At 56.5% G+C, this 24,585-nt stretch overlaps 4 pseudogenes; all 4 read right to left on the bottom strand.

The window, feature by feature from the left end:
- Positions 1 to 2,674: 2,674 nt before the first annotated feature.
- Positions 2,675 to 2,847, bottom strand: LOC142766165 (U2 spliceosomal RNA; annotated as a pseudogene).
- An 8,189-nt stretch (positions 2,848 to 11,036) lies between these two features.
- LOC142766201 (U2 spliceosomal RNA) lies at positions 11,037 to 11,205 on the bottom strand (annotated as a pseudogene).
- An 8,483-nt stretch (positions 11,206 to 19,688) lies between these two features.
- On the bottom strand, positions 19,689 to 19,870 carry LOC142766449 (U2 spliceosomal RNA; annotated as a pseudogene).
- Positions 19,871 to 22,362: 2,492 nt separating this feature from the next.
- On the bottom strand, positions 22,363 to 22,534 carry LOC142766232 (U2 spliceosomal RNA; annotated as a pseudogene).
- Positions 22,535 to 24,585: the final 2,051 nt, after the last annotated feature.

Below are 24,585 nucleotides of genomic sequence, written 5' to 3'. Positions count from 1 at the left end.
GGCATAACACCTTCGCGGGTCCAAAGACCCCAGACAGTCCTGCTGGAGAGGCCAGGCGGTCAGGGGTGGGTTTGGACCCACGCCCTGACCTCAGGACAGGGGAAGAACGTATAAGTTGCGGTGCAACTGCCCAGTCAGTTCCCGAAGGAACCCGGTTTGGATGCACCGCAAGCGTAAGAAGGAAGCGGGAAAAGAGAAGCGAGAGGAGAAAGAAAAAAAAGAGTGAAAAGGGTTGTCCCCCCTCAAGGGGGGGCATCCAACCCCGGCCCAAAGGCCAAAAATGTAGTCCCGAGAGGTAGGACTACACTTTGATCTTAGCCTAAAGGCCGAGAAGCGATGCAATTCATTAGCACGTAATTAAAATCCATTCTTTCACACCTCGTACTTAGTTCTGGCCAAAAGCCGGGCAAACAGTAGCAAAGCAATTCCGACGTCCACCCATGCACAACCAGCATTGTGCACCGACAGCGGCAGCGCTGGCTTCACGGCATTGCTTTTATCCCCAGTCCGCTTGAAGTTTCTAGTTTCGCTTACAAACATGTTAAAACTGAAACCTTCTTTTTCCCAGAGGTCGAAGCCACGCGTGCTTGCTTGCATGCGTACTCTCTATGCGCCCATGACGTCACACCAAATGCTTGCTGGCGAACATTATCAGGCATGTCGCGAGGGATGCTACAGCATTTGTTTTAAAAACTGATGCATAGTGTACATGTCCAACTCGAGCACCAAAGTCTGGAAGGAAGGAAGAAAAAAAAAAAAAATGACTGTGCAAAATGTGAATACGTCACCCATCCAACATGGCTTCTACGCCGGCTGCCCAAGCAACGCCTCTGCAACGACGCCCACAATCATCGGCAAAAAGGTGGTGCCTTTGGCTGCTTCAGCACGCTCAACATATGCCTTGCAAGTTCCGACATGACGGAACACCGCACCGAGGTCGACGAAGGTCCTGCCGTGAAAGGCAGACCCGGGAATGCGTGCGAAACGTCTACCGCGTGGGTTGTGAAGCCGGTGAATGAAGGATCATGTGGCAGAGGGTGACGGAACGTGAGTGTGCGACTTGACGCTGCGATGTCGTTCAAGCGTTCAACGGGCCGGCAGGTTCTGTCTGTCGTGGTCGAAAACGTCCGAGTTTTGCTGATTCCGAGGGGTAGGAGTGCTATGGTGGCGTGTACGAGGCGCTGGTGCGGCGCTCCGTCGATCGTGCCGGACGGACATGAGGCGGCCGAAGGCGGTCGTGAAGTGGTCGCGGAAATCAGTGGAGAAGTACTCGCCTGCGCTTTTCGTCGAAGACGCGCGACAGACGGTCTTCGGGAGACACGGGTGGTTGCACAAATGCGACCGTGCGTCAACGTGCAGCCATATTCGTGGATTATTTCGCCCCATTACGATAGCTTCGTCACTGCGCTCGCTGGTGTTGCTTGTTTTTGTTGACCTTCACTTGTGGCTCACACCCACTGTGGGGGATTGGCTGGTTTGTTGTTCTGCTTCTTCGACTTCTACATACTCGGCTTAGTGAAGCTGTGAGGAGTGACGAGTGGGTACGGAGGCAAAGCGCGCCCGGGGCGTGATCTCACGCGTCCTGGGGTCCACGTCGCTTCAGGTACGTGCGTGGTGCGTCCGAACGTCTAGTGCGCAATTTTCTTGGAACTTCCAGCAACTGGCAATTCCATTGAGGTGAGCGTGCGAGGATGTTCGTTGTAATTAACGAGAGCCAACGGTGGATGAGCTGGTATGAGATGGTGTTCAGAAATGAAGTGTTTGATCAACAAGGCGATGCCCGCCGTGGTGGTCTGATGGCCGTAAGGTACTCGGCTGCTGACCCGCAGGTGGTGGGATCGAATCCCGGCCGCGGCGGCTGCATTTCCCTGTGCTCAGATTAGGGTGCACGTGAAAGAACCCCAGGTGGTCGAAATTTTCCCATAATCATATGGTGGTTTTGGGACGTCAAACCCCAAAGGTCAGTGGACATAGGAAAAGCACATCGGGGCTTTGCCGCTCCACCGTACAGCAGGTGTGTGCGGAGTGGGTCCTGTGGCGTTCTTTGCGATTTTAATTTGTGATGGGGAATAGTGTAGATGCGTAGACGTGGCGAGAGCACGCGTCTTCAGGTTCAGACGCCGCGTGAAGATGTGAAATAAAAATGCCTTCGCTTGCCACTGCAACTGTAAACAGAAACACCAACCAAACCCCATTTTCTAGAGGCTTTTTTTATTTTTCGTTGCGAAACGGGTGAATTCGAAAAGCGGAAATAGCTTGGCACATACATACACACTTCTACACACATACATACATACACATCGCACATGCATACACATCGTATACACACTTCTAGCTTTCCTCCGAAACAGTAATGATAATTTCCTCAATAGTTTTATTAATATGAGTAGGAACGTTAAAAAAAATAAGAAACTTGAGTATGTACGTGTGAACATAACAAAATAAAAGAGACCCTCCATATATGAAATACACACGGAAACATTTATTTTCCCAGAGCAATCGTAAGTGTAAACACAGCTAGCGCACTCCCTGCACGCGAATACCGCGTCAGCCGGGGCGGCGTGCCGCCACCGTCTCGGACACTCGACGCACCCAAGCCGTTTACCCCGGTATCATGGGTAAATCCGAACACTCCTTCTATCATTGAATTTATTGTCGAACTCACCCCGCAGGGGGTGAGTGGGCCGATCCCGGAGGTAGTGCAATACCGGGCCAACCCGTGGCGGAGGTGAAGCAAGCTTCAAGCACTCCGCCGCATCACAAAAATAAGTTTAATATCTTGGATCCAAATAGGATCCGTATCAGATATTAAGCTGATAAGAACAGATACTACACAAGGAGAAGTTTATTCAACTCTCAACGCATGAAACAAAAAAAACAGTACAGTATGCACCGCCGGGTAATCGGCTGATAACTACATCAAAAACATGAGTTACTTATAGCACAGAAAAAAACAGAGTAACATTGAACAACGGATGTGTGTATATACAAAGGTGAGTAAACAAGGCGTACAGAGAAACGAAAAAAACACGCGGGCTATATACATATATACAATGCCGGAAAACAAGATGAGCAATGGATATCAGTTTCCCCACGAATGAATATAGACGCTGGGGGGGGGGGGGGGTACACAACAAGGTCTGAGTTACACCTCAAAAGATTGACACATGGGATGCATGTAGAACGCACAACTTAAACATAAGGTGTTGGAGCCGGAGGGGGGGGGGGGTTAGAAGGGAGTGATTGGGGCGGCTAGCTTGCCGTCCCTGAGGAAGAAAAATTTCGTATGCCAGCGGCGGAGGAACTTTTCCTCGCCGCTGGCTTCGAGTTCGGCCGATAAATAGGCCCACAGCAGCCTTCGGATCCTCGAGACTGCCGGAAACGCGGCTCGTACTGGTTTCCTGCGCGCTTCCGCAAGCGATCGCCTCTGCCATAAAACCAACACTGTGAAAATCACCACGAGTTGGGCGAAGGCGCCTTTGTTACGTTTGTGGTTGGGAGGGGTGCGGATGCCGAAGGAGTGGGCCACCATGCGCCACACGGGTTTCACCGCGACGCATTCAAACAACGCGTGCTCCTGCGTTTCCACGACGCGACAGTTGGGGCAGCTAGCATTCGGGACTATGCCTAATTTGTTAAGGCGCTGTCTTGTAGGTAGGACGTGCCAGGCCTTTTTAAGGAGCAAATCGTGCGCCTCGCGGGGGATGCCGCAACGGAGGGAGCCAAGTTCGCTCTGCGCGCGCTTGGCCCGTTTTCGGTCGACATCGCTTAGCTGGTTCATCGTGATGGCCTCGACGATGCGTGCTGGCGGGTCTTCGTCTACGTCACAGCCGGGTAGTTCATTCCCCAACATGCGCATTGTTGCCGCTGCCGTTTTATAGTAGGGCGCGGGTGCTTCAGCTAATGGACCGGTGTGTCGGCCAGCGTCCAGCCAGTCGTGCCTGGCACCGCTCCAGTAGAGGAGGAGGTTGTGGCCAACGTAATCGCTCGCGCGCGCGAGCGCTCGGGCGGTTTTAAGGGCTAGAATTCTGCCTGCGCTCTGTACATGTGGAAGGCCGAGACCCCCTTCGGATACTGCCAGGTGTAAGAGGTGTCTTTTTAAAGGTGGCGGTTTCCCTTCCCACAAGTACGCCGTGATGAGCTTGGACAGCTGGTTTATCGTCCTTGCGGGCATCACTGCTACTCGACTTGCGTACAAAGCAAGTGCGCAAATACTCGTTTTAACCGCCAGCGCTTTCTCGCGCAACGAGAGGTCTCGCAGGCCTGCACGCTCTGCCATTTGAGCGGCCCTTTCAAGGACGCGGGACCACGTTGACGGTGCGACTCCCTCGCTCGAAAAATATATCCCGAGTACCTTTACTGTGTTGACCGCTTGAAAGGTGCCGATGGCATGCGCAGGGAAATTGCCGAAGCGAAGGGCCCTGCACTTTTCCTCGTTCAGCTGCGCTCCGGACGCTGCCGCGTAGAATGCGAAGAGCTGAGGAAAACGGTCGAGGCTACTGGCGTCCCTCACGAAAAGGGAGATGTCATCGGCATAACCAAGGATCTTTAGTTCCGCAGTTCCTGTGAGCGGGAGGCCCCGAATACGCGTGTCACCGGCTACGGACGTGAGCAGGGGCTCTATGGAAAGCACAAACAGGGTCGGGCCAAGTGGGCATCCCTGTCTGATCCCACGCGTGTACTGGAAGGTGTCCGTAGTGGAGCCGTTCACAACCACATGGCACCTGAGGTCCGAGTACAGGAGCTTGATGATGTTAACAAACCCTGCCGGGAGGCCAAACTCTCGGAGCGTTTCGAACAGGTAGGCGTGCCTGACCCGGTCGAAGGCCTTGGCCTGGTCGAGGGAAAGAAAAGCTCCTGATACTCTTTTCTCGGTGGCGTACTGAAAGGCGTCTCTAGTCATGTTCAGGTTGGCAAACAGTGATCTGCCCGGAACTGCGCAGGTTTGGTGCGGCGCGATGATGTCCGGCAGAAAGGTCTTTAAACGGCTGTTTAGAATAGAGGCGACAATCTTGTAATCCGCATTCAGTAGCGTGATAGGGCGCCATGACGTGGGGTCGTTCGGTGGTGAGCCTTCCTTAAGTATCAGGACCACGCGCCCCATGGCAAACGAGGCGGGTTTCGCGTGGCCTTCGAGAATGCTGTTGATTACGCCAAGTAGCGGCTCGCTCAGGATACTAAAAAAGGTCGCATAAAACCCTGCAGTGAGGCCATCCGCGCCGGGAGCTGAGTTCGGTGGCATAGACTGGATGGCGGCCCACAATTCCTGCATCGTCGCTGCGCCGCATAAGGTCGGGCATTCACCTTCATCGAGGTGTTTCAAGAATTGGTACAGTTCTGACCGGTGCGGTAGCTCCGATGAGGTCGTTATGGGCTCCGGTTCGCGGAAAGCGGTCTCGAAGTGGCGTCGAAAGGTCGCCTCGATCTCTGCTGGGTCTTCCGTGAGTGTGCCGTCTGGGCGCCTTACTTGTAGGATCCGTACTGAGCCGTTGCCGCTTACTTCGCGCAGGTCCTCTTCCCGGTGCCCCTCTGAGGTGGTTCGGAACGCGCGCTTCTCGCCGGTGATGGCTCGTTGCAGTCGTGCATGCTGTACCTTAAGCGCGGCAAGATAGTCGCGAGTGCAGGAAGTGAGACACTCGGCGTTCTGGACGATGCGCATCCTGCGCAGCAGCTCGTTCATCTGAGCCGTAATGCGTTTTTTTCTCGCTCTGCCCTCTTGTTGTAAATGCGCCTTCCAGGTCGCCTTGAGGTCGTCCCAGACGGCCGGGGTCACTCGGGGGGTCGCTCTGATTGTGGCTTCAATGCGTTGCTGCATCAGGGGGGTGGAAACCGGGTCATTTAATAAAGCCGGATCTAGGCGCCACGACGCGTTTGCTGGACTGGGGCCGGGCTTCCCGCGCACGGTTGTCACCAACGGGACGTGATCCGAAATGCCCGCCAAGGCAGGAGGCAACGGGAGCACCTCACACGCCTCAAGGGAAGGTAACAAAAGGTCAGGTAAGTAGGCGCGGTCGAGCCTACTGGCGGTGGTCCTCGACATGCGAGTGGGACCGAATGCGTTATCATGCTGGAGAACCCATGCATCCGAGAGTCGCAGTCGGCGAAGGAGTCTGACAAGGTCTTTCGCGTGGTAGGCTGAGCCTCCGCGACCTGGGCCCCTGATGTCCCTTGTAGTGTCGACGACGCAGTTGAAGTCGCCGAGGACTACATGCGGGAGGGGCGCTTGCAAGGACTCGCCGAGCTCTCTAAAAAAGGTGTTCGTTTCCGTTCTCGTTGTTGGCGCGTACACATTAACGAGCCGTACTTTGCGACCGTCGATGAAGATGTCCAGGATTAGCGTACGGCCGTCGGCGCCAAACACGCAATGAGCCTTTTGCCTGAACCTTCCAGAGACGAAGACGACTCCGACCCCGCATGACTTGGCCCGCGTCAAGGAAAAGAAGGCATCGACCTGGCAAAGGTTCCGAAAAAGGGTGACATCGAGGAGGGAACGGAAATTCGCCTCTTGGACGAACAGCAGGTCAATGTCATGGAGCTTGGCCAAAGAGATGACGGCGGTTTGCTTCGTCTTATCGCGGAACCCGCGTACGTTCCAGGTGGCGAAACGCAGCCGGTCAGCCATAAAGCGGAGCTAGGAGGGGAGAGGGGGCGAGTTTACGAAAGGGTGAGTGCATGGCGCGCCAGGGGAAAGGGACACAGAGGGAGAAGGAAGGGAGCGCAGTGGGGGAAGGGCGCTGCCATCTGGGGTGGGGTCGGCGTACTAGGCGCTGGAATCGCCGGCTTGAGGGGGCGGGTCCCCTTCGCTTTCCGCGCGCTCGCCCAACTTCTGTGATTTCGCTTTCGGAGGGGCGTCGCTGTCGCTGCTCCTCGCGCCGAGCCCGGCCCGTCGCTGCTTCGTCTCTCCGCTCGTCGCTCGTTCTCTGGGGTCGCTCTTAACACCCTCTCCTGTGCGTCGGCGCGAGCGCGAGCGCGAGCGTGTCCTCTGTTCGCGGCCAGTCGCGGTCTGAGCTGTAATCGGGTCCCGGTTTCGGCAGAGACTGGGCAACGCATGGTCAGAGGAGGGCGCAGGGAGGGGTATCAGGCTTGGTTGAGCGCGGACTTCAGGGAGCACGTAGTACCCGCGACTCACGATGGGCAAGTCCTCTCGGGCGGGGTCTTGGCTCCTTTCTTCCAAGTCCAGGGGAGTGACTGGAGCCAGCACGTTAGTGGGTGGGTTTGCGACAAGGAGGCTCGCTGCTTCTTGCTCAGAGGCACCAGTAAGGGCTTTAGGCGCGACAGAGGAACCCTGGCGGCCGGGCCCGCCTAGCGGGCGTGCGGGCTGCGTGGTGGGTGACGATTGTGCAGAGACCGTCTCGAGGTCACTGGTGTCTGTTTCAGACGACGTGGTGGCGACGTCGTCAACGCTTCCCGGCTTCTCCCCTTCGTTGGCAGACGAAGTGTCCGCACTGCTGCCTGTGGGCGGGCCAGTATTGCAGTTGCGGTCCTCGGGTGGGAGCCCCTTCCCAATGGTGCGAGGTGCAGTCCTTGGCGAAAGCACCTGTAGGCGTGGGGCGCTGGCGGCCTTCGATACGGCAGGGCCGCTTACATGTACAAGTGAGGGGGTGGTATCAGTCAGTGTGGGGAAACCGCGGGCGGCAGACGCGTAAGAGCGCCTCCGAAAACACTCGCGCGTCCCGTGGTGGCCGCCACAGCGTTTACATTCGGCCTCGCAGCCCTCCGTATCGTGGCCAAAAATGCCACACCGTCTGCAGTACGCGGCAGAACATGCGGTCGCCATATGTCCGACCTCGCCGCAGCGGGCGCACACGCGACGCATCCCACGGTATTCACACATGACTTTGTGCCCCGCTATTGTCATGAAATTAGGAACAGGCCGGGACATTTCTATTTTGACTAGCCTCACACCATTTAGCTTAGTCTGGCGAGTCGCCAAGGTGGCGAAGGAAATGCTCTTAATTTTGCCGAAAGGGGCAAGAGCATTACTAAGGGCCTCATCAGACAAGAAAGCCGGGTAGCGGTAGACGTTCACGTACGTCACCGGCGGCCCGACTGCCTCGACCGGCACCTTCACCCCATTCACCGTGAAACCCTCCGCCACCATTAGGCTCGTCGCCTGACTAGCATTGCGAGTACACACAAGGAACTTTGCGCCCCCCATGTGCTGAAGCACGAATACACTATCATCACCAGCGGTTAATTCTACTGCATCAATCAGATCGTCAACAGAGACATCGCCCTCGGGCGCGGAAAACATGAAACAATTCTCCCTCACCGGGAGCTCAACTGGCATGGCCATACTGGTGGGCGGATCCCGCAAGCCGCCGGGGGGGGCGAGGCTCTGGGACGACTCGTGACGTGCAGTCAAGCTGCACACTGGTAGGCAGCGGCTCAGCTGAGGCGGGGGCCGCTTGGGGTCTGGTGATGGCAGGGGTCGCCGCTAGGAGCTCCGGGGCAGCAGGGGCGGACCGGGGGCCTGGCTCGACCTGGCATGTAGAGGGTCTCCGGGCGGGAAGGCCCGAAACCCAAGGGTGGCAGCCGCGTGCACGAGGCTGCGGCGGCGAAGGGCTTGCACTGGTTCTGGGGCTCGAACTCCGAGAGGGCCCGGGGGCCGACGCCGACGTGACGTGACCCCGGGACTCGCGCGAGGGCTCGTAAAAAACAGCTAACTCGACACTTTGATCTTAGCCAAAAGGCCGAGAAGCGATGCAATTCATTAGCACGTAATTAAAATCCATTCTTTCACACCTCGTACTTAGTTCTGGCCAAAAGCCGGGCAAACAGTAGCAAAGCAATTCCGACGTCCACCCATGCACAACCAGCATTGTGCACCGACAGCGGCAGCGCTGGCTTCACGGCATTGCTTTTATCCCCAGTCCGCTTGAAGTTTCTAGTTTCGCTTACAAACATGTTAAAACTGAAACCTTCTTTTTCCCAGAGGTCGAAGCCACGCGTGCTTGCTTGCATGCGTACTCTCTATGCGCCCATGACGTCACACCAAATGCTTGCTGGCGAACATTATCAGGCATGTCGCGAGGGATGCTACAGCATTTGTTTTAAAAACTGATGCATAGTGTACATGTCCAACTCGAGCACCAAAGTCTGGAAGGAAGGAAAAAAAAAAAATGACTGTGCAAAATGTGAATACGTCACCCATCCAACATGGCTTCTACGCCGGCTGCCCAAGCAACGCCTCTGCAACGACGCCCACAATCATCGGCAAAAAGGTGGTGCCTTTGGCTGCTTCAGCACGCTCAACATATGCCTTGCAAGTTCCGACGTGGCGGAACACCGCACCGAGGTCGACGAAGGTCCTGCCGTGAAAGGCAGACCCGGGAATGCGTGCGAAACGTCTACCGCGTGGGTTGTGAAGCCGGTGAATGAAGGATCATGTGGCAGAGGGTGACGGAACGTGAGTGTGCGACTTGACGCTGCGATGTCGTTCAAGCGTTCAACGGGCCGGCAGGTTCTGTCTGTCGTGGTCGAAAACGTCCGAGTTTTGCTGATTCCGAGGGGTAGGAGTGCTATGGTGGCGTGTACGAGGCGCTGGTGCGGCGCTCCGTCGATCGTGCCGGACGGACATGAGGCGGCCGAAGGCGGTCGTGAAGTGGTCGCGGAAATCAGTGGAGAAGTACTCGCCTGCGCTTTTCGTCGAAGACGCGCGACAGACGGTCTTCGGGAGACACGGGTGGTTGCACAAATGCGACCGTGCGTCAACGTGCAGCCATATTCGTGGATTATTTCGCCCCATTACGATAGCTTCGTCACTGCGCTCGCTGGTGTTGCTTGTTTTTGTTGACCTTCACTTGTGGCTCACACCCACTGTGGGGGATTGGCTGGTTTGTTGTTCTGCTTCTTCGACTTCTACATACTCGGCTTAGTGAAGCTGTGAGGAGTGACGAGTGGGTACGGAGGCAAAGCGCGCCCGGGGCGTGATCTCACGGGTCCTGGGGTCCACGTCGCTTCAGGTACGTGCGTGGTGCGTCCGAACGTCTAGTGCGCAATTTTCTTGGAACTTCCAGCAACTGGCAATTCCATTGAGGTGAGCGTGCGAGGATGTTCGTTGTAATTAACGAGAGCCAACGGTGGATGAGCTGGTATGAGATGGTGTTCAGAAATGAAGTGTTTGATCAACAAGGCGATGCCCGCCGTGGTGGTCTGATGGCCGTAAGGTACTCGGCTGCTGACCCGCAGGTGGTGGGATCGAATCCCGGCCGCGGCGGCTGCATTTCCCTGTGCTCAGATTAGGGTGCACGTGAAAGAACCCCAGGTGGTCGAAATTTTCCCATAATCATATGGTGGTTTTGGGACGTCAAACCCCAAAGGTCAGTGGACATAGGAAAAGCACATCGGGGCTTTGCCGCTCCACCGTACAGCAGGTGTGTGCGGAGTGGGTCCTGTGGCGTTCTTTGCGATTTTAATTTGTGATGGGGAATAGTGTAGATGCGTAGACGTGGCGAGAGCACGCGTCTTCAGGTTCAGACGCCGCGTGAAGATGTGAAATAAAAATGCCTTCGCTTGCCACTGCAACTGTAAACAGAAACACCAACCAAACCCCATTTTCTAGAGGCTTTTTTTATTTTTCGTTGCGAAACGGGTGAATTCGAAAAGCGGAAATAGCTTGGCACATACATACACACTTCTACACACATACATACATACACATCGCACATGCATACACATCGTATACACACTTCTAGCTTTCCTCCGAAACAGTAATGATAATTTCCTCAATAGTTTTATTAATATGAGTAGGAACGTTAAAAAAAATAAGAAACTTGAGTATGTACGTGTGAACATAACAAAATAAAAGAGACCCTCCATATATGAAATACACACGGAAACATTTATTTTCCCAGAGCAATCGTAAGTGTAAACACAGCTAGCGCACTCCCTGCACGCGAATACCGCGTCAGCCGGGGCGGCGTGCCGCCACCGTCTCGGACACTCGACGCACCCAAGCCGTTTACCCCGGTATCATGGGTAAATCCGAACACTCCTTCTATCATTGAATTTATTGTCGAACTCACCCCGCAGGGGGTGAGTGGGCCGATCCCGGAGGTAGTGCAATACCGGGCCAACCCGTGGCGGAGGTGAAGCAAGCTTCAAGCACTCCGCCGCATCACAAAAATAAGTTTAATATCTTGGATCCAAATAGGATCCGTATCAGATATTAAGCTGATAAGAACAGATACTACACAAAGGGAAGTTTATTTAACTCCAGACGAAAACAACAGATACATTGATATGTTCTACACAGAAAATGCATATACAGTTTCGTGACGCGTTATATGTACACAGGTGCACACTTACGCGGACGGAATACAAATGTGATGCGTAACGTATGTACATGTTTACAATCGTGAGCGTAAATTAATTGGGAAAGAAAGCACCTTGAATGGGTGTGTTGAACATAAGTGGTATACGGGGTGGTGGAGGGTAGGAGAAGGTGCAGTATCTATATACATATATACATGCGTATCATATTTACAAGCATCAAACTGAGAGGCGGGTACCAAAAGGAATTCTCAGTGTATATACTCATACACTTAACAAAGCTCTGTGGCAGAAACAGGGGGGGGTTATTTACATAAATACAGTGAACAGCAATGTCTTGATGCCTACCAGCGGGGCCAGCGGCGCTACACAACGTCACGAAAGCTTCATCACCAGGATACAAATCTCTTCATGAACACAGGCGTTAGAATGGTGTGTCTGGGGAGAGTGGCGAGGGGGGGTCACCATGTTTGGGAGCCATATACGTGTCGCTCTTGAGTGTAGCGACGCCCAAAACCGAGAGCGGTTAGTAGCTGACGATTGGTGCGACCAGCTTGCCCTCTCTCACGAAGAAGAATTTCGTGTGCCAGCGGCGGAGAAACATCTCCTCTCCGCTGGCCTCGAGTTCCCGGGAGAGGAGCTCCCACACTAGCCTTCTTATACGCGCGACGGTTGGGGGCGCCGCCCGAACCGGCTGTCGCCGCGCTTCCGCGAGCGAGCGACGTTGCCACACTACAAAAAGGGTGCAGGCGGTCACGAGCCGTGCAAACGCTCCCTTGTTGCGTTTATGACCTGGTGGGGGGCGGATTCCAAAGCGGTGCGCAACCATACGCCAGACAGGCCGAGCGGACGAACATTCAAGCAAGGCGTGCTTTTGCGTTTCTGGTTCCCGGCAGTTTGGGCAACGGTCGTCGGGCACAATGCCTAGCCGCTTCAAGCGGTGTCTGGTGGGGAGGACCTCCCACGCCTTCTTCCAAAGAAAATCCTGAATTTCAGCTGGCAGCAGGCTATGCAGCAGGGAAAGGTCGCGCCTAGCCTGCTCCGCTCGTTGCCGGTCCTCGTCGCTCAGCTGGCTTGCCGTGAGTGCCTCCACTATGCGGGCCGGCTGCTCCGCGTCGGGGTCGCAATTCGGTAGTTCCTTGTGCAGCATGCGTGCCGTCGCTGCTGCCGCCTTGTAAAAGAGCGAGGGCGATTCGGCGTGCGGGCCGGAGTGTCGACCGGCATCCAGCCAACTGTTTGTCGGGCCGCTCAAATAGAGCAGCAGGCCTCTCCCGACATAGTCGCCTGCTTGCGCCACCTTGCGAGCCGTCTTCAAAGCGAGCACTTTGCTCGAGGTGAGCGCGTGCGGAAGGCCTAGTCCTCCCTGCTTCACCTCCAGCTGGAGGAGGGTTCGTTTTACAGGGGGTGGCGTCCTGCCCCACAGAAGTTCATTCGCTAACATGCCGAGTCGAGTAGCCACCCGCGCCGGCATCACCGTCACCCTGCTCACATAGGAGGCCAAAGCAAAAACGCTTGTCTTCATAACCACAGCCTTTTGATGAAGGGTCATGCTGAGCAGTTTTGCGCGCTCGGTAAGCTGTGCAGCCCTGTCTATGACGCGCACCCAGGTTGAAGCGTCGATGCCTTCTCGGGTAAAATAGACACCGAGGACTTTTACAGTGCTGACCGGTTCTATATCGCCCAACGCTTCAGGAGGAAACGGACCGAAGAGCAGGGCTCGGCTTTTCCTCTCGTTTAGCTCGGCTCCTGACGTCTTGGCGTACAGCTTGAATACGCTGCGAAAGCGGTCGAGGCTTCGCGCGTCCTTGACGAAGAGGGATATGTCATCGGCAAACGCCAAGACTCTGATCTCTTCGGTACCGGTCATTGGCAGGCCTCGGATGCACTCGTCACTGGCCAAGGTTGTCAGTAGGGGCTCGATCGAGAGCGCGAACAACGTTGGGCCCAAGGGGCACCCTTGCCTGATGCCTCTCGTGTACCGAAAAAAGGCCGTCGTCCTGCCGTTCACCGCGACGCAACTGCGCAGGTCAGAGTACAGGAGCTCGATGGCAGCCACAAACTCCTGCGGGAGCCCGAATCGGCGAAGCACTTCAAAGAGGTACGTGTGCCTAACCCTGTCAAACGCCTTGGCTTGGTCGAGGGACAGGAAGGCGCCCGTGACTCTCTTCAGGACCGCGTATTCGAAGACGTCTCTGGTGGCCGTAAGATTTGCAAACATAGATCGGCCTGGCACGGCGCAGGCCTGGTGGGGGGCAATCAGATCTGGCAAGAAAGTCCTCAGTCTGGTGTTGAGTATGGACGCCACGATCTTGTAGTCTACATTGAGTAGGGAGATCGGGCGCCATGATGACAGTTCGCTTGAAGGTGCACCGTCCTTGAGGATAAGGGCGATGCGCCCTGTGCTAAAAGAGTCAGGTTTTATGTGCTGCTGAAGGACCGCGTTTACCATGGCCAGGAGTGGGGCACACAGGACATCGAAGAAGGTCACGTAGAAACTGGCCGTGAGGCCATCAGTACCCGGAGCCGAATTCGGCGGCATGGCTCGGATGGCTGTGCGGAGTTCCTCCTCCGTTGCTGCACCGCACAAGACTGTGCACTCGTCCTCGGCAAGTCGAGGCAGGTGCGAACACAGACTGTCCATGAGAGTTGCCTCTGGAGAAGGGCCGCACGAGTCCGGCTCGCGGAAGACGGTCTCAAAGTATTCTCGAAACACCGTTTCGATCTCGGTGGGGTCCGAGGTGAGGCTGCCATCGGGACGTTGCACCTCTACGATTCGCAGGGATCCGTTTCCTCGTGCTTCAGTTAAAGCTGGTCCCGCTGGTTCCCCCACAGGGGTCCCTTGTTCGCGTGGGTTGCACACGTATTCCCGGAAGAGACGATCGTGCTGAACTTGCAGCGAGTGGAGGTAGTCGCGCGTGCATGCCGTGAGGTTGTCCGCGCTCTGTACTATCCGCATGCGGCGGAGTATCTCGTTCATTTGTCTTGTGATGCGCTTCTTCCTCACGCTGCCTTCTTCTTGCAGGAATGTTCTCCATCTCGCTTTCAAGTCGTCCCATACAGCCGGGCTAGTGCAGGGGGTAGCCTCAATCGTCTCTTCCAAATACGCGGATATTCTCGGAGCACTCGTACGATCTTGGATGAGTGCCGGATCGAGGCGCCAGGCTTCGTTTCTCTGGTTATGGCCAGGTGTCCCCCTCACCGTTGTTACCAACGGGAGGTGATCCGTTCTGTCCGAGAGCCCTTCGGGGAGGGCGAGGACTTCGCACGCCATGATGGATTGGACAAGGCGTTCGGGGACGTAGGCTCGGTCGAGTCTGCTGGCCGTGGTCCGCGAGGTTCGAGTGGGGACGAACTCGTTGCCGTGTGCGTGTACCCATGCGTCCGTGAGCCGCAGGTGCCGGAGGATCTTCACCAGCTCTTTGGCGTGGTAGGTCGAGCCCCCTTGACCCGGGCCCCGGATGTCTCTTGTGGAGTCCACGACACAGTTAAAGTCTCCGAGAACGACATAAGGGACGGGCTCCAGCAGGTAGCCGTGCAGCTCCTTAAAGTAGGTATTTGTGTCCGATCTGGTCACCGGCGCATAAACGTTAACAAAGCGCACCCTGGACCCGTCGACGAAGACGTCGAGCACAAGCGTGCGCCCGTTCGCTCCAAAAATACAATGCGACTTTCGTCGGAACCTGTCCGTGACGAACACGACACCAACGCCGCAAGCCCTCGCGGATGTTAAAGAAAAAAAGCCGTCAACTTGGCAGTTGCGCCTGAATAAGGTAACATCAAGCGGGGAGCGGAAATTGGTCTCCTGAAGAAAGAGGAGGTCGATGCCCTTAGATCGGGCGAACGTCACCACAGCAGCCTGTTTATTTCTGTCGCGAAAGCCGCGAATGTTTAATGTCGCGAACCGCAGCGTGGCCATAATCCGTCAGTTGGAGCGCCGTATCTCGCTTGGGGGGAGGAGGAAGGGTGAAGGGCGCGATAACCAGGCGAGTTCGGCATCAGCGGAGCGCGGGCGAAGGGGAGCGAGGAGGGTGCTGCATTGGAGGGGAAAGGGCCCAGCCAGGTAAGAGCGGGACAGCGGAGGGCGAGGGGAGGCGGGAGAGCGGAGTGTGAGGGGAAGGCAGGAGAGCGGAAGGCGACGAAGCCGTCGCAGCAGGCGCGCCGCTACTTTCTTCTGGTAGCCTTCTCGGGACTTGGGCGGCGGCTCCCGTTGCCCCCTCCCGCTTGCTCAAGCTTCTGGGACTTCGGGTGTGGCGGGACATCGCTGTCGCTGCTTCGGCCAACCAGCTCTGATCTGCGCTGCCGGGCGTCCTTGCTAGAGGTCCTCTCGTCAGCCGCCCGTCTCTCATCGTCAGGGCGTCTTCGCGAGCGCGAGCGCGAGCGTGACCGCTGCTCGAGGCCAGGATGCGGCTGGCCCGCCTTTGCGTCGGATTTCCGGCTTAACCGACTGAATTGAGCAGGGGAGGGGCAAGTCGAGGCGGTGTTGTTGCGCTCGACGTCCTCGGGCAGCACGTAGTACCCCTTGCTCGTTATGGGCAGTTCGTCCCGGGCGGAGTCATGGGTACGCGCTTCCAGGTCCTCCGAAGTCACCAGTGCGAGCACATTGGCCGGTGTTAACGGCACAGAAGGGAGAGCGCTTCCCCGTTCGGTGGCGTCAGCCGGCACCCTCTGTGCTGATGGCAGAGATTCGCAGTCGTCCTGGTCCGATGGGAGTGCCTGCGGTGAAGCGGAGGAGGACTGCGCCGAAGCTGTATCGGAGGGACTGGGCTCCGTCTCAGAAGAGGCAGTAGTAACCTCCTCACTCGCCTCCCGCCCCTCTCTCTCGCTGGCGAGTGAATCGGCCTCGCTGCTGCCTGTAGGCGGGTCGATGTTCGTGGGGTGCTCGCCTGCGTCTCTCACTGTCGCACGGGGCGTGATCTTGGGCGTAAGCACCTGGAGGCGTGGGGATGCCTTGTCTAAGCGAGGCGATAAAGAGCCGCCAGGTTGGCCGGGGCTAGACGCGTGATCCGGAGCAGGGGGGAACCCGCGGGCGGCCGACGCGTATGATCGCCTTCGAAAACATTCCCTCGTCCCGTGGTGACCCCCACAACGCTTACATTCACTAGTACAGCCCTCGGTGTCATGGCCAAAAGTTCCGCACCGTTTACAAAAAGGAGCGGAGCATACCGTCGCCATGTGGCCCACTTCGCCGCATCGTGCACAAACTCGCCTCATGCCGCGATACTCGAACATTACGCGGTGCCCTGCGATGGTCGCAAAGTTTGGCACCGGTTTGCTCATCTCAATCTTAATAACTCTTACCCCGTTGAGCTTGTTTTGACGAGTGGCCACAGTGGCAAACGATATGCCCCTCACTTTGCCATACTGAGCTAGGGCGTTGCTAAGTACCTCGTCAGACAAGTAGGCGGGGTACCGGTAGGCATTTACGTACGTGACCGGCGGCCCTACGGCCTCAACCGGTACGTTTTCGCCATTAACACGGAAGCCTTCCGCCACCATTAACCTTGTCGCCTGACTGGCGTTGCGCGTACAGACGAGGAACCTAGCCCCGCCCATGTGCTGTAGAACAAATACACTGTCATCCCCAGTCACTAGTTCTATGGCATCAATTAGATCATCTATCGATACGTCGCCTTCGGGCGCCGTGAACATAAAGCAATTCTCCCTCACCGGGAGGTCAGACGTTGACGCCATTCTGGTGCGCGTTGCCGCTGGCTGCCAGGAAGGCGTGGCTAGTTGAGACTAGTATCGTGCAGGCTAGCTGCACACTGGTAGGACTGCGGCTCAGCCGAGGCGGGTGCCGCACGGATACAGGAGGCGCCGGGTGGGTAGCAGGAGGACTCCGGGACGGCAGGCGTAGACCGGGGGCCTTGCTTCACCAGGCATGGGATGGGTGGGCGCCGGACAGGGAGGTCCGAGGCTCGGGGCGGCGGTCGCACGTGCAGGACGGCGATGCCGCGTAAACTAACTTTGGCGACTTGAACCCCGGGGTCGACGTCGGCGGGACGTGACCCTGGGTCTCGCGCGGGGCGCAAAGAAACGGCTAGCTCGACAATTGGTCTAGCCAAAAGGCCGAGAAGCGATGCAATTCATTAGCACGTAATTAAAATCCATTCTTTCACACCTCGTACTTAGTTCTGGCCAAAAGCCGGGCAAACAGTAGCAAAGCAATTCCGACGTCCACCCATGCACAACCAGCATTGTGCACCGACAGCGGCAGCGCTGGCTTCACGGCATTGCTTTTATCCCCAGTCCGCTTGAAGTTTCTAGTTTCGCTTACAAACATGTTAAAACTGAAACCTTCTTTTTCCCAGAGGTCGAAGCCACGCGTGCTTGCTTGCATGCGTACTCTCTATGCGCCCATGACGTCACACCAAATGCTTGCTGGCGAACATTATCAGGCATGTCGCGAGGGATGCTACAGCATTTGTTTTAAAAACTGATGCATAGTGTACATGTCCAACTCGAGCACCAAAGTCTGGAAGGAAGGAAAAAAAAAAAAAATGACTGTGCAAAATGTGAATACGTCACCCATCCAACATGGCTTCTACGCCGGCTGCCCAAGCAACGCCTCTGCAACGACGCCCACAATCATCGGCAAAAAGGTGGTGCCTTTGGCTGCTTCAGCACGCTCAACATATGCCTTGCAAGTTCCGACGTGGCGGAACACCGCACCGAGGTCGACGAAGGTCCTGCCGTGAAAGGCAGACCCGGGAATGCGTGCGAAACGTCTACCGCGTGGGTTGTGAAGCCGGTGAATGAAGGATCATGTGGCAGAGGGTGACGGAACGTGAGTGTGCGACTTGACGCTGCGATGTCGTTCAAGCGTTCAACGGGCCGGCAGGTTCTGTCTGTCGTGGTCGAAAACGTCCGAGTTTTGCTGATTCCGAGGGGTAGGAGTGCTATGGTGGCGTGTACGAGGCGCTGGTGCGGCGCTCCGTCGATCGTGCCGGACGGACATGAGGCGGCCGAAGGCGGTCGTGAAGTGGTCGCGGAAATCAGTGGAGAAGAGCTCGCCTGCGCTTTTCGTCGAAGACGCGCGACAGACGGTCTTCGGGAGACACGGGTGGTTGCACAAATGCGACCGTGCGTCAACGTGCAGCCATATTCGTGGATTATTTCGCCCCATTACGATAGCTTCGTCACTGCGCTCGCTGGTGTTGCTTGTTTTTGTTGACCTTCACTTGTGGCTCACACCCACTGTGGGGGATTGGCTGGTTTGTTGTTCTGCTTCTTCGACTTCTACATACTCGGCTTAGTGAAGCTGTGAGGAGTGACGAGTGGGTACGGAGGCAAAGCGCGCCCGGGGCGTGATCTCACGCGTCCTGGGGTCCACGTCGCTTCAGGTACGTGCGTGGTGCGTCCGAACGTCTAGTGCGCAATTTTCTTGGAACTTCCAGCAACTGGCAATTCCATTGAGGTGAGCGTGCGAGGATGTTCGTTGTAATTAACGAGAGCCAACGGTGGATGAGCTGGTATGAGATGGTGTTCAGAAATGAAGTGTTTGATCAACAAGGCGATGCCCGCCGTGGTGGTCTGATGGCCGTAAGGTACTCGGCTGCTGACCCGCAGGTGGTGGGATCGAATCCCGGCCGCGGCGGCTGCATTTCCCTGTGCTCAGATTAGGGTGCACGTGAAAGAACCCCAGGTGGTCGAAATTTTCCCATAATCATATGGTGGTTTTGGGACGTCAAACCCCAAAGGTCAGTGGACATAGGAAAAGCACATCGGGGCTTTGCCGCTCCACCGTACAGCAGGTGTGTGCGGAGTGGGTCCTGTGGCGTTCTTTGCGATTTTAATTTGTGATGGGGAATAGTGTAGATGCGTAGACGTGGCGAGAGCACGCGTCTTCAGGTTCAGACGCCGCGTGAAGATGTGAAATAAAAATGCCTTCGCTTGCCACTGCAACTGTAAACAGAAACACCAACCAAACCCCATTTTCTAGAGGCTTTTTTTATTTTTCGTTGCGAAACGGGTGAATTCGAAAAGCGGAAATAGCTTGGCACATACATACACACTTCTACACACATACATACATACACATCGCACATGCATACACATCGTATACACACTTCTAGCTTTCCTCCGAAACAGTAATGATAATTTCCTCAATAGTTTTATTAATATGAGTAGGAACGTTAAAAAAAATAAGAAACTTGAGTATGTACGTGTGAACATAACAAAATAAAAGAGACCCTCCATATATGAAATACACACGGAAACATTTATTTTCCCAGAGCAATCGTAAGTGTAAACACAGCTAGCGCACTCCCTGCACGCGAATACCGCGTCAGCCGGGGCGGCGTGCCGCCACCGTCTCGGACACTCGACGCACCCAAGCCGTTTACCCCGGTATCATGGGTAAATCCGAACACTCCTTCTATCATTGAATTTATTGTCGAACTCACCCCGCAGGGGGTGAGTGGGCCGATCCCGGAGGTAGTGCAATACCGGGCCAACCCGTGGCGGAGGTGAAGCAAGCTTCAAGCACTCCGCCGCATCACAAAAATAAGTTTAATATCTTGGATCCAAATAGGATCCGTATCAGATATTAAGCTGATAAGAACAGAATTTTTTATTATGCTTAGTACACAAACATCATACATGGTTATATAACAGAACAAGAAACGGTAATAAAAGGTGTATATAATAAAATCAGGTAACAAAAAGGCTAAAAAAGAGTTAGTGGTGTTAGTATGAATAAAAGCGTATAACAATAAAAAACGCGGTATCGCTTCTCGATTAAAAAACTATTTACAAAACGCCTATATGGCCACGATAAATGTCCGTAGAGGCAGCGATCGTGTCTGAAACGCAAAGTCTTTTCATGGTCCGCAGGTAGCTCCTGGAGCAGAACCTGCGGCAGACACGATCGTTGGCCGGATCCCACGAGCCGAGGCAGCCTACGACGATGGCGTCGACGGAGACGCGCTGGAACCGCTGGAGGAGATGACGCTGTAGAGGGGCGTACTTCTCCTCCTTGACCCTCCGAGCCTCCTGGAACGCCTGCATACGGTTGTCGAAGGGACAGCAGACGTCCAGGATCAGGGCTTCCTCACCACGGGCCAGGACGAGGTCGGGTCGCAAGCCGGGGACGCCGACCTGCTGGTTCTCCCCGATGACGGTGAACCGCTCCAGGGCCGCCTTCTTGAGGCGCGCAACGATGGCGTTGTGGCGCTCTGTCATGGCCCGGCTCTGCCGCATGCAGTGGCAGAGGACGTGCGGCAGGGTCTCCTCCCCGTACCCGCAGCGTCGGCACCTTTTGTCAGCTGCGGGCACCCACGTTCTTGTGCCGTTCAGGGGGAGGAGATTCAGCCGGGCTCGATGAATGAAGCGCCACTCCTTGAAGCGAGTGTAGCGGCCGGACCTCATGAAGTGGAAACTGGCGGGGTCCGCCGCTACACATGCCATCGCCTTGCCCTGGGACGGCTTCTCCTGGAGAGAACGGTCCCGGTCCTGGTTGAGGATGGCCCGAAGGATCTTGATGAGCTTGTTTCGGTTCCGCGCTGACACCGTGGCCTCTCCGCAGGTGATGCGGGCGCCCTGGTCCAGTAGCTCCCAGGCGACGGACAGGCGACGGGAGGCTTTGCGTGCCTCCGTCCAGACAGACTGCAGCTGGGTCGCAGTCTGCCGGAAGTCGCCCTCCGTTTCGCCTGAGAGGTAGGCCTCGGTGTCGTCCGTGTCCGCCGGTCGCCTCAGCCGCCTCGACACCACCCGGTTGAGCTCCTCCCTCGCTCGCTCCCGGACCTCCAGATCAGTCGACGACAGGAGCTTGAAGGCCCCGTCCACCCGGCAGATGTCGCTGAGCTCCGCCGCAAGAGGGATCCCTGCAGTGCCGGCATGTGCGCTCCCGTACACATACTCATTTGACGCTCTGGCCGGCACATACAGGGTCTTCTTGATCAGCGGGCGAAGCTCCTCGTCCAAGCGATGCCACTCTCCTTTGCTGGCAAGGCCCACCCGCATGGCGAAGTTGAGGGCTGGATATAGAAATGTTTTAATAGAATCCAGCCTCTGCCATGGGGTGAGCATGGAGGAGAGCAGCCGTCTGCCGAGATGGACGGCCTCGTCGACCGTTGTCTGGTCCGGTAGCACCCGAAACCCCACAGGACGCCCCAGGAACCGGTGCCCCTCGAAGTCCGCCAGTGCCGGGACCGGGACGCTCCCCACGGTGAAAGTGGTGGGCCGTGTGCCCACCGGGTAGCGCCCGGACAGGTGGAGGGTGCGGCACTTGGCAGGCTTCAGTCGCAGCCCGAGCGGGTCCGAAAGGGCCGTCACCACGTTGAGGCGGCGCTGCAAGGTGGCGGGATCCCCGGCGAGCAGCGTCAGATCATCGGCGTAGGCAAGGATGTTGTGTTGCCTATCGCCTCCCTGCACCGCTCTGATGATGGGGTCCACCACCAGGTTGAACAGCAGGCCGCTCAGGGGACAGCCTTGGCGTAGGCCCGCTCCGATGGCAATTGGCTCCGTGGTGCCGTCAGCTGCCACGACGCAGGTGGTGTTGGCGCGGTAGAGTTCCTCCACGATCTCCGCGAAGGGCTCCCCCGCGCCGGCGCCGCGGACAGCGTCGACGAGGGCCTCATGGGCGACCGAGCCGAAGGCGTTGGCGTAGTCGAGGAACCCCACGCACAGCTCCCCACCTCCCGTCCTGGCGTCGTCCAGGCGTCCCTGCAGCACGAAGTTGTGTTCGAACACCCCATCGTGCGGCAGGAAGCCCTTCTGACACCTGGACAGTACCGCATGGTCGCCCAACCACCGCTGCAGCCGCGTGGTGAGACACCCGGCATACAGTTTGGCGATCGTTCGACCAAGGGCAATGGGTCGCCAGTTTGTGGGGTCCTCGCGGTCGCCTTTCTTGTGAATGAGGATCGTCCTCGTCGACTTCCAGCTCCGGGGTGTGCGGCGGTATTTGAGGCAGACGTTGAATACCGCCGCGAGGTACCGCCCTTCAGGGTCCACCTGCCTCCAGTGGTGGTAAGTGAGGCGGTCCTCTCCCGGAGCTGTACTCTCGCACCTTCGGAGCTTGGCTGCGACCTCGTCGTCCTCCACGATCTCCACGATTGAATTTATTGTCGAACTCACCCCGCAGGGGGTGAGTGGGCCGATCCCGGAGGTAGTGCAATACCGGGCCAACCCGTGGCGGAGGTGAAGCAAGCTTCAAGCACTCCGCCGCATCACAAAAATAAGTTTAATATCTTGGATCCAAATAGGATCCGTATCAGATATTAAGCTGATAAGAACAGATACTACAACAAGGAGAAGTTTATTTAACTCCAAACATGTATACTCAGGTCACTGACTTATACATAATACTCAGCCGGCACTTCGGCTGGTCACAATAGTTTGGCGCGATCATTGGAGCGCCGCGTTACAGGAACAACACGTATGTGAATAGGTGCGCCTGAACGGGAAAACAATACATATGCAGTCATTTTAACAGGCTCTCCCACGCCCGACTCGCAAATTAACATGCAAGTGTGTACACTATGCACCCGGCCTACATAAAATAAATACATGCAACATTTATTAAATTTATACAATGCTACGCAGTGAGCGCTCTGCGCAGCGCGGCGGCGCTGCGCAGGGCAAGCACATTGCAGCGCGGTCGTGTGCGCATCTGCTCAAAACAGGATAAAGCTTGTTCGTTTATCGAGGGAGCAGTTAGGCTCCTGCGTGATACCCTATGTATCGCTCATTTGAAGAAAAGGGTGGGAGGTGGTGGGGAGGGGGGCCTCGGACGGCGGTCCGGAACTAAAAAAAGGTGGGAGGGGGGGGGGGTGTCAGTAGGGGATGATCGGGGAAACGAGCTTTCCGTTTCTCAAAAAGAAAAACTTGGTGTGCCAGCGGCGCAAAAACTTTTCCTCCCCGCCAGCTTCTAGCGCTTCGGACAGGAATGCCCACACCATCAAGCGAATGTTCGCTACTACCGGAAATGCCGCCCTCACTGGCGAGCGGCGCGCTTCCGCGAGGGAGCGACGCTTCCAAATCGCGAAGAGCGTGCATGCCACGACCAGTTTAGCGAAGGCGCCTTTGTTTCGCCTGAGATAGGGGGGAGGGCGGATGCGGAAACATCGTGCGATGATGCGCCACACAGGCTTGGCGGCCGTGCAATCAACTAGGGCGTGTTTCTGCGTTTCCGTTTCGCGGCAATTCGGGCAACGCGCGTTCGGGACGATGCCGAGTTTGTGCAGGCGCTGCCGCGTTGGCAGCACGTTATACGCCTTCTGCCACGCAAAGTCATGGGTCGCCTTTGGCTGGCCGTGGAAGGTTGTTGGCAGGGCTCGAAGAGCGTTTCTGGCCACCGTTTTCTCCTCGTCGGATAGTTGGGCGCGGTTGAGGGCTTCCGCGATTCGGGTGGGCGGGTCGGCGTCAACGTCGCAGTCCGGCGTCTCTTTGGTAAGCATGCGCATCGTCGCTGATGCTGTCCTGTAGAAATGCGAGGGTATTTCTGCGTGTGGCCCGGAGTGTCTGCTTGCGCCCAACCAACTATTTGTTGCGCCACTCCAGTATAGGAGCAGGCCTCTCCCGAGGTAATCGCCCGCTTGGAAGAGGGAGCGCGCCGTCTTCACAGCGAGGATTTTGCTTAGGGTGAGGGCGTGCGGTAGCCCAAGCCCCCCCTCTGTCACAGCCATCTGTAGGAGGCTTCGCCGCACCGGTGGAGGTTTGTGGTTCCAAAGGAATGCGTTTAGCATCTTGTTGATCTGGGTTGCCACTTTCACAGGCATGACAGCAACCCGGCTCGTGTAGAGGGCTAGTGCGCAAACACACGTTTTCGCGGCGAGAGCCTTCTCATGAATGGACAGACTGTGCCGGCTCGCTCTTTCGATGAAGTGGCGAGCCCTGTCTAGGACTCGCGTCCACGTTGTCACCGCCACTCCCTCGCATGTGTAGTAAATGCCCAGCACTTTCACCGTAGATACGATGCTGATTTCTCCGATTGCCTCGGCGGGGAAGCCACCGAACAGGAGGGCCTTACTCTTGGCTTCGTTCAGCAAGGCGCCCGATATTCCTGCGTAGGTGCTGAAGATCCGACGGAAGTGCTCCATACTGCTTGGGTTCCGGACGAACAGGGAGACGTCGTCAGCGTATGCTAACACCTTTAGTTCGTCAGAGCCCGTCAGGGGTAGGCCTCTAAACTGCGGGTCACATGCGAGGTTTGTAAGTAGGGGTTCCAGTGACAGGATGAAGAGCGTCGGGCCCAACGGGCACCCCTGTCTTATTCCGCGCGTGTATTGGAATCCAGCCGACTCGGACCCGTTGACTACGACGCTGCCTCTCAGATCTTTATACAGGAGTTCTAGTATAGAGACGAAG

The sequence above is a fragment of the Rhipicephalus microplus genome, chromosome 6, assembly GCF_043290135.1.
Source record: "Rhipicephalus microplus isolate Deutch F79 chromosome 6, USDA_Rmic, whole genome shotgun sequence".
Lineage (NCBI taxonomy): Eukaryota > Metazoa > Arthropoda > Arachnida > Ixodida > Ixodidae > Rhipicephalus > Rhipicephalus microplus.
Note: the sequence above shows the minus strand (reverse complement) of the source record. Positions and strands in the feature narration are given on the sequence as shown.